The following is a 12,252-nucleotide window of genomic DNA, read 5'->3' on the forward strand; positions in this document are numbered from 1 at the left end:
GCAATATGTTCACCTACATTGCGAGGGGTACACCTGTTCCAATTTTAGATCCAGCGATAGGGTTAACACAGATGATATTTAACAAATGATTGAACGTCACCAATTAGAAACCACATGAAACCACTGCACCTCACCAGTCAGAGCTAAGTAGTAGCAAAGGAAGGATGCGCTTGCTTCTCCACCACAGGGAGGGGGGTATTGGGAGTTGTTTTTTTTCAATTATTTGTACTTCTTGTTAAAGACATTGCATCAGGGCTAGTGACGAGCCCCACAAGTCAATAATTCCAGCACAATGAGATACTGTGACAGAATTAGCTATGCTTAACAGTTAGAATGCTGAGAATGGCTACTAGCCAAGATTGTTTTGAATTGTTTGATATCTAAATGACAATAAACAGATATTTGACAACTAAAAAAAGCAAAGTCATGTGAGAGCTGTGCAAATTGAAGATGAAATGCGCTGTGACCTGCAGGACAAGTTTCCAACCTGGCAAGGCCAACTCAACCCCCTCTCCTTTCAAAGTCAATATGCTAGATGCCCAAAATTAGAGCTAGCACCCATAGGCCAAGATATCTAGCAGAGCCATCAAGCAAACAAGCAAGCAATTTTTTACTGCTAGACTACCAGAGCATGTAGCAAATGTAGAAGAAACTGATGGCTTCAAGCTTTTAGAAAACCTGATTCTGGTCCAAGAACACGATTCATATTGCGCCAGTTCCCCACAACATATATCGTTGATGGTTATGGATAGTTTATTTTTTAGCTGAGACTACTATTTCATATTGCTCCAGTTCGCCACAATGGAAACACATTGATAGTTAGGGACAGTTTATTTTTCAGTTGAGAGGATCTCAATTGCTTTTTCATGCAGCCAAAACCCATGGTGCAAAACTAGCATTATATGTTTTTGATGCAGTATGACTAATTAACAAGTAAATTATCTGAGCCCACAGCTTAAGGTCAATTGATGTACACAAATGACCACACTTCCCTTATATCATCATAAAAAAACAAAAGAAAAACAGCTTTAATTATGCATATTTTTCTAAAAGCTGCTGAGGGCAAAAGGCAGAAGAGCAGCTCATAGGAAGACACCGGAATAAAATCAGCTGAAAACAATGATTTTTGGAGGTTGACAACAGGTCTTGATTATTACACATATAGGTTCAAGTGTACTTGTAGAAGTCAGCATCCTCTGGTTTGGTGCTTTGAAAGTAGAAGGTTCTGTCTACTGGAGGTACTCCAAGTGTACATACTCTTACGTGATGTTCCAAATGCTAGGACCAATTGTTAAAGCAAATGTACACATGGTCGCCAGACAGCATATTCATTCAAATGAATCTGCCACATCAGCTTTTCATCACAAAGAAAAGATAGTATGGATTTGCTTGCCTCCGCAGACGTCAAACTGCACATTCGGCACACAGCACTAGTAGATGTACAAATTCATATCAATCTGAAGCACTAAGGGCTATGTGCTAGGGCCTGGGTGATTTCTCACAATGCATCACTTCTGATGAAGAGAGGGAACTAGGACAACCAAGAGAGTACAAATTGGAAATTCCTTTGAGAATTCCTGCTGCATTTTGCAGAACTCTATGCAAGTTTCATGGACACATACATGCAGCAGTCTTTGCCAATGAAGTAAACAAAGGTTCAAAGTTTTAATGCAATATCAAGTCCTGATTGTCCTCTGAAAAAGAGTTGAAGATCAAAGGAGAACTTTTAAACCCTCCTCCCCACAAACAGCCACAACAGCAGCCTTATTACTAGAAGAAGTTGCAATGTAACGTCAAAAATTAGCCCGATCTAAATGCATTTATCAGCAGGGAACAAATAGTGTGCGATTCACTGTTTAGAGCATGCTCCCCTCTGCCCCTGCATTACAAGAAGGAACAGTCTGAATGTTGCATCCACAAAAGCGCTGCTAAAAGTTCAGGATGAAAAAAGACTTGCTTTAGCAAGACTAGACTAGTGGTGTAATAAAACTATCGAAATGAAGGAAAAGAAGTTATTACCTCAGCGGCATGTGCTCCTGGCTTCAGTCTATCCCCAGTAGTCAGGATGCCCAAACTCAAAGGCTCTGCTCCCTTTCAGAAGTTTCTGAGAAACCCCTCAGCATACAGGTTTCCCATTAACAAAGGCACACTGGAGTGGATGCTTGCTTGTGCCCTGGGAGAACCGTAGAGTGCGTATTGACACTGGAGCACTCTAGTCGGTCCCTGCTTGTGCCCCAGAGGCCCTGTAAGGTGCACGCTACATAAGAGAAATGCTAAAGACACGTCCCACTGGAAATGGAAAGGTAGCTGTGTGCAAGGACTGCGTGCTTGTTGCTGCTCGTATCCGCGGCAATACTCCAGGGGAGTCAACTTTTACAAAAAGTTGAGACATGCACCAACTATTAGCAATTTGGAGGCTACGATTTTTTAATGGCACATGAAAATGCCAATCCAAAGTGTGGGAGAAGTCAGACCCCACAAAGTACACACAACAGATCGCCTAACAGCGCAAGTGCTGTAAAAGCTCAAACTAAAAAAAAATTGCTGAAATTTACCACCTTACGTAAAAAGAACTAGATGGCCTCAAAGTCAGATGGAGAAAAACATAGGGCCAATAGGAAATGAGTTACAGTTGAAAGCATCTGCATACAACCAAGAGTTATCAGCAAGTTATGGTTTCTGGTTGGTACAACTGAAAATTCTCCATCGAGTGTAATACACAAGGGTTCAGTTCTGGATAGTTTGGGTGAACTAATACCGAAATACCTTTAGGAGACTGTGACCAAGAGCATACTTTTATCCACATATTGTGGAGTTGCTCATTTATTTAGAAATAATGAGAGTAGCTTGGTAGGAAATTGGAAGCGACAATGGGGTTCCCCTAGCAAAGACAGAAATTATATGATGGGTCAGCCCATCACCATCTGACCTTGAGGAATAACTGTGCAAAATGGACTGTTGTATGGCAGCGGACAAGGAGAGAAGTAAAGGGCGGGTATGAAGAAAGTTTTTGAAAACCTTGAAGGACCTGGGAACAACATAATGGATTTGGGAAACATCCATTACAACGCAACTTTTACCACGTAGTGCCTTTACGACGCAACTTTTACAACGCAAACCATTACAACGCATTGCGCTGGTGGGGCGCTCTAGGATAGGGAATAGGTTTAATTTACTATCCAACACCTTCCCTACTATCCACGGGGACTGGAGTTGGAATAGTAAATTAAACTATTCACTACCCAGCGCCCCAAAGCACTATGCGTTGTAAAGGCATGCGTTGTAAAAACAGGGTTGTAAAGGCATGCGTGGTAAAAGCATGCGTTGTAATGTCATACATCCAATGGAGTTAGTAGGTGAGGAGAGCAAGTCAAGGAGTACAGGTAGCAATGCCACAGAGAGCAGATGGCAAAATGATTGCTTGTTAAAAAACTCAAAAAGTACCCTGAAACAAATATTTTGTAGATAAAACCACCTATATGTGTACATGTGGATTATCATGCCATTTTGCTTGCAATACTCCTCCTATTTAGTCATAACTGTAATATGTACATCTTACAAAGACTCCACATTTTCCTTTTATCGTGTTTTTACCAAAAGGTAAAAGTTATCAACTGTTTGAATGAACATACAAAATGAAAACAAATCACTAACATATATTTTAAAAATTGTCCTCATCCTGTAAACCATGAAATCCTTGATCAAGGTTTACTTACCTTCATTCGTGTAACCACACATACATTGCAAAATGCTATCCGAATTTGGTAAACTTTATTCAAATATTTCAAAAAGTTAGCCAAAAACATAGTTTAAATTCCCCTTATATTCACTGAAAAAGATAAAACTAAAAACTCACTTATGGTTCTGGCTCAAATCCGTAAAATGACTGATATTCGCCAGCCATGGTTAACAATGAATAGAACACATATAACTCATGCCAGTGCCACCACCATTTTGTCTGCTTGATAGCTCTTTTCTTTGTTCTGTTTGCTAATTGATGTTTTGAGCGCACAATGGGTGAGGCGAGTTATGATGTGTGAGTTATGTGCACTGCTAGCCATAACAGGTGAATTTTAGTGGTCTTCTACATTTGAGCCAGAACCATACCTGTACTTTTTATTCAGCAAACGTGTGTGGGAAAGAAAGATAAATGATAACAAACTGTGTATTATGTTATTAAATAGGGGTTTCCAAAATAGTTACAGGCCTGAGTGCATTACATTCACAAACGTCAATGCTTTGCAAAGTACGATGCTGTTGGAGTTCTTTTTGAAATAACAAAAAAGAAAGAAAAAATGAAAAGTAGCAAAGAGGTCCTGTGTGGCAGTAGGGATGTTTCTACTGCTGCATATGACCATAAGCAAGCTGCCCACCTTCTGCATCTTAAAGTTCTGACAACAGGACCTCTCCGCGTCCCCAAAGTCAGAAGCCCTAGTGCAGGAATTCTCGCAATAGGGAATGCGAAGTATGTAGTTAACAGTAAGGTGGGTAGTTGGTTAAAAAATTGCAAAATTGGACAAATGTCATCATCTTAAAAAAAGAACACCAAAATGCCTTGTTGTCTTTTTTTACCACTCCCATTCATCTTCTGGGCCCACAAATGCGTCCTCATGGCCCTCATAGTTCAAAATTCTTATAGCCGGGCCTGAAGAGACCCTACACCCCATTTCTGCAACCATCTCCTACCCCCAAACAGTACCCAGGGAAAATGTTTTCCATCTCCAGAACAGGTGTTGGGTATTTTAAATGGGAGCTGCAATGGATGAATACACCTAGCAACTGACTGCCTAAAAGGCAGATGGGAGATGTAATGACTTACATAATTATATTTACACTAAAATAGTGGTTGTCGGAAAGTTTTTGAAATGCTATAGGTAACATTTGAAGTCAAAATATACAACAGAGCCATGGATGTCAATTCACCAACATGCCAGGAGTAGCGAAAACGACATCACGCGCCACGCCATTTGATCGTTACTTTCACTCACGCACATATACATAAACACACATACACACATTCACACACTCTCACCAGTAACGGCTGCCACCGAATAATATGGGTGGGGAAGGAGCCTCCGTCCTCTTCTGTTCCTGCTAGAAGCAGGAAGCTCACACACAGGTTCTCCTAAGCCAATCACGACGCTGCTGTCACCATGACAGCAGTGTCGTGATAGGTCTGAGCGCCAAGGTTCGGAGCTCAGATGGGGACTTTGAGCCTGTGCATGTTCTCCACCCAGGCTGTACAATACAGCTGCTGGTGAACATGGAAAGTGCGCATGACTGCCTGGCTGGCCCAATATGGCTGGCCATCAGTCATGCCACTTAAGTGTCCGAACGACTCCTCCCCTGCTGGCTGTGACAACAGCAACCCTGCCCCACCCACCTGCCTCAACGGAAAAGTAAAATGATAGTAACATAGTGTAATCTTTTTATTTTTCCCTTTTTCCACTGCTCAAAGAGCAGTGATGCGCCGCTCCTCTGCCTTAGCGGAGTAGCCACCGCTGACTCTCACATAAACACACTTTCAGCCTCTAGCATCACAAACATACATTTAAAAGCAGCATTTTTTTACTTACTTCAGCTGCCAATGAGGGTCAAATTCCAGCATACTGTTTCCGTTTATAATTACACTGATATTGACTAATAGAACTGAAAAGATGAGGAAGCTGTGTCGGTAAGTTCAATCTCTTTACTATAATACAAGAGATCTCCAGAGGAACCGACTGGCCAGAGCGACAGCAAAGTACAACTGCCCATCTGACAATTCCACAAGCCACCATTCCAGTAAGGAACTATGGTCATGGTGGCATGTGCTTACATTCAAAGGTAAACATCAATCACTTAAAGATACATAGGACCCAACACATCTTCCCACTAAAACATAGGAAAAATGGTTGGCATTACACATTAAAAAACAAAAACAACATAAAACATCTTGTAAAAAGAACAAAAGTGCATGGAACACTAAAAGATGTCAACACCTTAAGATTTGACATAATCCTCGAACCAATTGGGTGGTTTCCGTTCCCTTGCAGGAATTCTGGTACTAGGTTCGCCATGAATGGAACTGGGCACACTTTGAGAGATGGAATCCATGCTAGGGTCACCAGGCAAACTCTGTTAAGATAACCTTACTATATTCCACCATTTACCATAACTTAGTTTAATGGATCTATTCCTTATGGAAATGATTTTCATGGGACATGAAAACTTGTAATGACCCTTAGCAATGAAACCAGGAAGACTCACTTTGAACTAATCGCCTTCTTTGATAGAAACATGTTTCCTGCTTTAATAGGTTCATTAGTAACATACTTGCTGTGAGCTTTGAGACAATCAGCCTTCACTGAGTCAGGATTAACATTGGGAATGCTCAGATCACGCATCCAAGGTCTAACCAACTTAGTGGAGGCTGATCTACCTTTAATAATGCGATGGGAGAAACTTTAGTAACAGCATTGGGTGTTGTACGCAGAGCCCACAGTAAATTAGATAGTTCTTTCCTCCAGTTCAAACCATTCACCACGGACAACTGAATATTATCCTTTATGACCCTGTTGCAGCGTTCCACTAAACCATTACTGCGGGGGTGATATAAGGAAGTTGTGATGAGTTTGATACCCCAATGAGATAGAAACTCTTGGAATTCCTTGGACACAAATTGCACCCCATTATCAGTGACTAGTTCGACTGGAGCACCTTTCCTCAAGAACAAAGACTGGAGAAAATGTACTACCTCCTTAGAGGTCGCAGACCTCACAAATTTTACTTCAGGCCATCTGGAACCATAATCTACCAACACAAAACCGTACCTGCTCCTTTCATCCAACACAAACATGGGTCCAATGATATCTAAGGCTAACTTGATCCAAGGTTTTTCAGGAATGGGAATGGCTTCGATGGGACTGGGAAAAAGGATGTGGGTCTTGTCACTGGTAGCACATGAAATGCAATCTCTTACAAAATGCTCAACAGATCGATCCATTCCAGGCCACCAGAATACTTCTCTAAGTCTTCTCTTCATCGCTCTCATTCCTATGTGGCCTTCATGAGCAAGCAACAAAACCTTATTCTGCAGAGACACAACAAATCAATTCTCATATGAATACCAGACTGCAAATTAAATTCAGGGAAAACATGTTTAAATGAAGCTACTTCCTCGTGCTTGGGCAACCAACCTTTACCTAACATAGTGATCACCTCTTGTAACAAAGTATGTTGCTGAACGGAAAACTTCCACTCTTCTTCCAAGATCCAGTTAAAATTAGAGTCTATTAAAGAAGGAACAACACAAAATTCCTTCTCCCCTTGTTCACGTGACTGTTCATTAGCAAGAGGAAGACTGGACAAACAGAGTCATGTTCCTAACTCCGGGAATGTACTCTAAGTGAAAATGAAAGTCCATCAACCTATAATGCCACTTGGCAATTCAGGATGTGGAATTCCCAGCTCCTTTAGTCGTGAACAAATTAACCAGGGGCTTGTGGTCCATGTGAATAGTAAACTCGGAACCCCATAAATATTGTGTTAAGTGGTCCACACCCCACCAACAAGCTAAAGCTTCACGCTCCACAACAGAGTAAGTGGACTCAGCACCTCTCAAGGTAGGTGAGGCAAAGGCCACTACCTCCTCTTTCCCTACTCTTATTTGCAGAAGACCAGCACCTAAACCGTACTGACTAGCATCTGTGACTACGATGGATTGGACACGTGTGTCAAAAGGCTGTAAGGGAATAGCATTACTCAAGTCTAGTTTTATGGACTGGAATTCCTTCTCTAGATCAGATAACCAAACACAATGTTGGTTTTTCTTCATGAGTAGTCTGAAATGATGTGTTTTGCTGCTACAGTTAGGGATAAACCTGGCATAAAATTCTTACATGCCAAAAAATAATTGAAGTTGATCTTTGTTCTGTGGAGTGGGAAAGCCTTTTATAGCAGTGACCAAATCTGCCTTAGTTTCCACTCCTTTAGCTGATAGCTTGTAACCAAGGTAGTTCACCTCTTTAACAGCTAATTTGAATTTCTCTGCCTTAAAAATTGTGCCTCTATCAGTTAAAATAGATAACACAATAGCTAAAGACTTGTTGTGAGACTCTACCTTTCCAAAGAATATTATGTCATCCTGAAAACACTTGACATTTGATATACTGGAAAACATGGACTCCATTACTCTTTGAAATACAGCCGAGGCTAACGTCAAACCGAAAGGCATCCTTTTGAACCTATAGGCACCAGACAGGGTGATAAAGGAAGTGAGGTGGCGACAGTGTTTCTTGAGAGTGATTTGGTGATATGCAGATGACATATCTAAAGTAGTGAATAGTTTAGCATCCTTAAGGGAACTCAACAGTTCTGTGATGTTAGGGAGGGGATGTCTGTCCACCTATATTCTGTCATTTAGGTCTCTCAAGTCTATGCACATTCTAAGTGCCCCATTGGGTTTTCTGGCTAAAACTACGGGAGAAAGCCACTCTTAGCTTTCCATGGGCTCAATGATCCCTTGATTGCAAAGAGATTCAAGTTCTTAAGATAGTTCTTTCCTTATAGCCAAGGGAACTTGTCTGGACTTGTGCACTACTGGTTGGACACCCTGCTTTAGAATGATTTGATGAGAAAAACCTTTTATTTTACCAAGAGTTTCACTAAAAACGAATGGAAAAAATGTTTTCCAATCATGAGTGTCTACAATGCAAACAACTTTAAAATCGTCTTTAAGGAGAACCTGTTCAGAACTGTTGGGATCCAAAATGATACCCGAATTCTTTTGTTCCAACCAGCCAAGAAGTGAAGATCCATCTTCAGCAACACAGACAGTAGCTGGAGTCGAATGCTCTTTAAATGTTAAAATACAATTAAATTCACCCAAGACCTGAACAGATGTACCCCCATACGCTACAGGTTTGACTAGAAATTTTCTCAAAGGAATATCAATTAATGTACTCCACTCCTCAGGACCAATTAACGTGAAAAAGGAGCCTGATTTTGCCATCATGGAAAAGTGATTACCATTTACCCCAAATTGGCAGTAAGGTCGCTTTACACTGGCAGGTTGGAGTTTAAATATTTGTGGAACACTTACAGGAAAACTGGAATTAAGAGGAGTACATAAAACATTTTGGGACTCTTTGGCAAGCAATTAATCAGTATGAGATAACATCATAATTTCATTACCATCCTCACTTTCAGAATCAGGATCTACCGCGGATTTGGCTTCAATAGAAAGAACTTTTTTAGTTGAAGATTTGATGTTGGAGTTGGTGGGTTTAGATTTGCAAACCTTAGAAAAATTGCCTTTCTTTTTGCATTTGACACAGTATTTATCAAGAGCAGGAAAAAAAGGAGCATTTCCTAAATGTCTTCTGCTGCCACACCTGTAACATTCAAATGGTTTACGTTGTTTGTCATAACTAACTTCTTTCTTGTAAGAAACCCTGTCAAAAGTAAGAGCATGGACCTTTGCATAATGATGTTACGCTTCTTTTTAAACCTTGAATCCAACATTTTTATGGCAGAAGCATACTCATCGATGGCATCACCTTCACCCATGACTAACCCAGGAGGTAAATGTTTTAAAACTGTTCTTCCCTGTCTACCCAAAGTGTGACACAGTAATGCTAATTTTTTCTTTTGCGTGAAAACTTCTGCTTCAATGGCTTCTAAATAAGCCTCAAAACCCTCTAGCCACAATTCCCAATCAACATGTGGATTTCCTGGAGAGGAGAGAAAAGAAGATGGAGGAAGCACAAATTGCTGCATTCTACTGTTTGGTTATCAGTATTAAAACAACAAGAGTAACACACTTTTGTTAGATAACAATAAAATTATATAAAAGAGAAATGCACGTGAAATAGTGCGTAGAAAAGAGAAAACCCCTATAATTGTATTATTGATGAAAGGTGTGCGTGTCACCGACGTGCACTTGAATGTAGGCTGCACGATGGTTGTCAGTAGTAAGTAAAAGTCATGCAAGAGTAGGTGTGCACATCACCGTGACATACAACAAGCTGAAAAAGAAGGGAATTGACTGTGTTGCTTGAAGAAAATGAAGTCAATCTGCAATAGATAATAGGGTGTGCGCATCGCCTTGATGCACTAAGAGAAAACTGCAACTTGATGCTTATACGTTTCACAGTAGTAGGAAGCTTTAATTTCACGGTATAGGTGTGCACATTGCCGTGATGCACTGATAGCAAAATACAACTTGATACGTGTGCTGTTGTAGAAATAAGATGTTAAAGAAGAATGGTGCTGTGCGAAGATTCAAAATCGTTGTTCGAGACAAGTGTGATTGGATACGAAGAATGTTTCCAATGAATGTTGCGCGCGGAAGTGTGTGACATTGCCAAGCAACAAAGAAACTGACTCTGGCTGTAATGAGAAACGCCGCAAGGGTTGCCAGCCAACACAGAACACGTTGAAAGAGGAAACCACTTGTTGAGGACGTGTTGTGTCACAGAAGCTTTTTGCAGGGAGCATTCAGTCTGACGCTGAATTGCTCAAGCCTGAGGAAGGGAAAGCAAAAGTCCATGAACGAAAAGTCAGCAAACAGGCATAAAATGAAAATCCTACAGTATTCGGAGTCGGGTGGCAGCGGAACGCTCAAGGTGCCATGGAAACAAGATTGCTGTCCGGAACGGAGACAAGGAACAGGTTGCGGCCAAAAGTCTCCTTAAACGTGGAACTAGATCTGTGCCGGTCCAGGGTCCGAAACCAAATCGTCACCAGTGAAAACATGGGGAAGCTGTGTCGGTAAGTTTAATCTCTTTATTGTAGTACAAGAGATCTCCAGAGGAAACAACCGGCCAGAGCGGCAGCAAAGTACAACTGCCCGTCTGACAATTACACCTGCCACCATTCCAGTATGGAAAAATGGTCATGGTGGCATGTGCTTAAATTCAAAGGTAAACATCAAACACTTAACCCCTTGAGTGCTCATGACGAGCTCAGCTCGTCATGAGCCACGGCGCTCCGGTGCTCATGATTAGCTGAGCTCGTCATAACTGCGCCCGTTAGATGGAACGCTTGCACGCTGGGCTGATTCCCCTGCTGTGCTGAGCGTTCCATTGGAACGGGCGTGGTCATGAAGAGCTCAGCTCGTCATGAGTACCGGAGCGCCGTGATTCATGATGAGCTGAGCTCGTCATGAGCACCGGGGCGCCGTGCACGCCACCCGCCCCTCAGCAGAGCAGGGGGAAACAGCCCGCACGGAAGGTGTTAAAGATACATAGGACACAACAAGAACATTATTCACTATTAGTGTAATAATAAACTTTTACAGAACAAAAGGAAAGTTTAACTGATGTTGCCTCCTCTGCGACCAGGCGTTGGAAGGACCTCTTTTCTGATATGACTTCCACCACTTGACACCTGTAAATATAGATGACATCATTCATCACTGTGGAAGCTTGTATGACGCACACAGAGGACCAGGAGGCAGGAGTAGTGTTGGTAACTCTGCTTTATTACAATTTACATTTGCGCTAGGAAGAGCGCCGGGCGTCTGCTCTGGGTCGCGCAGTGCCGGCCAGTGAGAGCCGCGCGAACACTGTTCGCGCATGCGCAGTGCCTCCGGACGTCCCGGGCGTGTTGCCTCACACGCCTTTAGCGTCAGCGTCTAGACCGCTACACCACATATCTCCCTTTTTTCCACAAGGAAGAAAACAGTTCAGAGTTCAATGTCCCATTATTCAAAGTCTCGTAGATGCAAGGGTCTGACCACCAATCTCCCAACGCGCGTGCGTCTTACCGGAGTGGAAGCTCTCCTCAACAGCTCTGGGTCGGGGCTCTCTGCTTCTCCTGCCCCTAGATCTTGTCCAGCTCTCCCAGGCGTTGCTTCTGCTCTCACTGATGTTACTCTTCCACTGGTTTCGCGGGAATCTCCCATGTCCCTGCTCTCTATTTCCATTTCTCCACTAGATCCTTCGGGCTCTTCTTCTCCCTTCGCTGCTCCTTGTGCCTGGACTGGCACGTCGTTGCTGTTCTCCTCCGGCCACTTCATTATCCTGTTGACTTTGGCCATGCGATCTTGTGACCACACCTTGCCATCACTAAGGAGTGCCGCTCTGCCATACACTTCTTCTACTTGTAAGGGAGGGCTGTACTTACTCTCCCCTTTCTTCTTCAGGACGGCGTGTTTCACTCTCACCCACTCTCCCTTTTCCAATGAAGAATTTTGTACCTTCTTTCTTTGATTGTAGTGGTCTGTGTACACCTTCTGTGCTCTCTGCAAATTGTGTTGGACTACAGCAG

Source organism: Lissotriton helveticus, chromosome 3_1 (assembly GCF_964261635.1).
Source record: "Lissotriton helveticus chromosome 3_1, aLisHel1.1, whole genome shotgun sequence".
Taxonomy (NCBI): domain Eukaryota; kingdom Metazoa; phylum Chordata; class Amphibia; order Caudata; family Salamandridae; genus Lissotriton; species Lissotriton helveticus.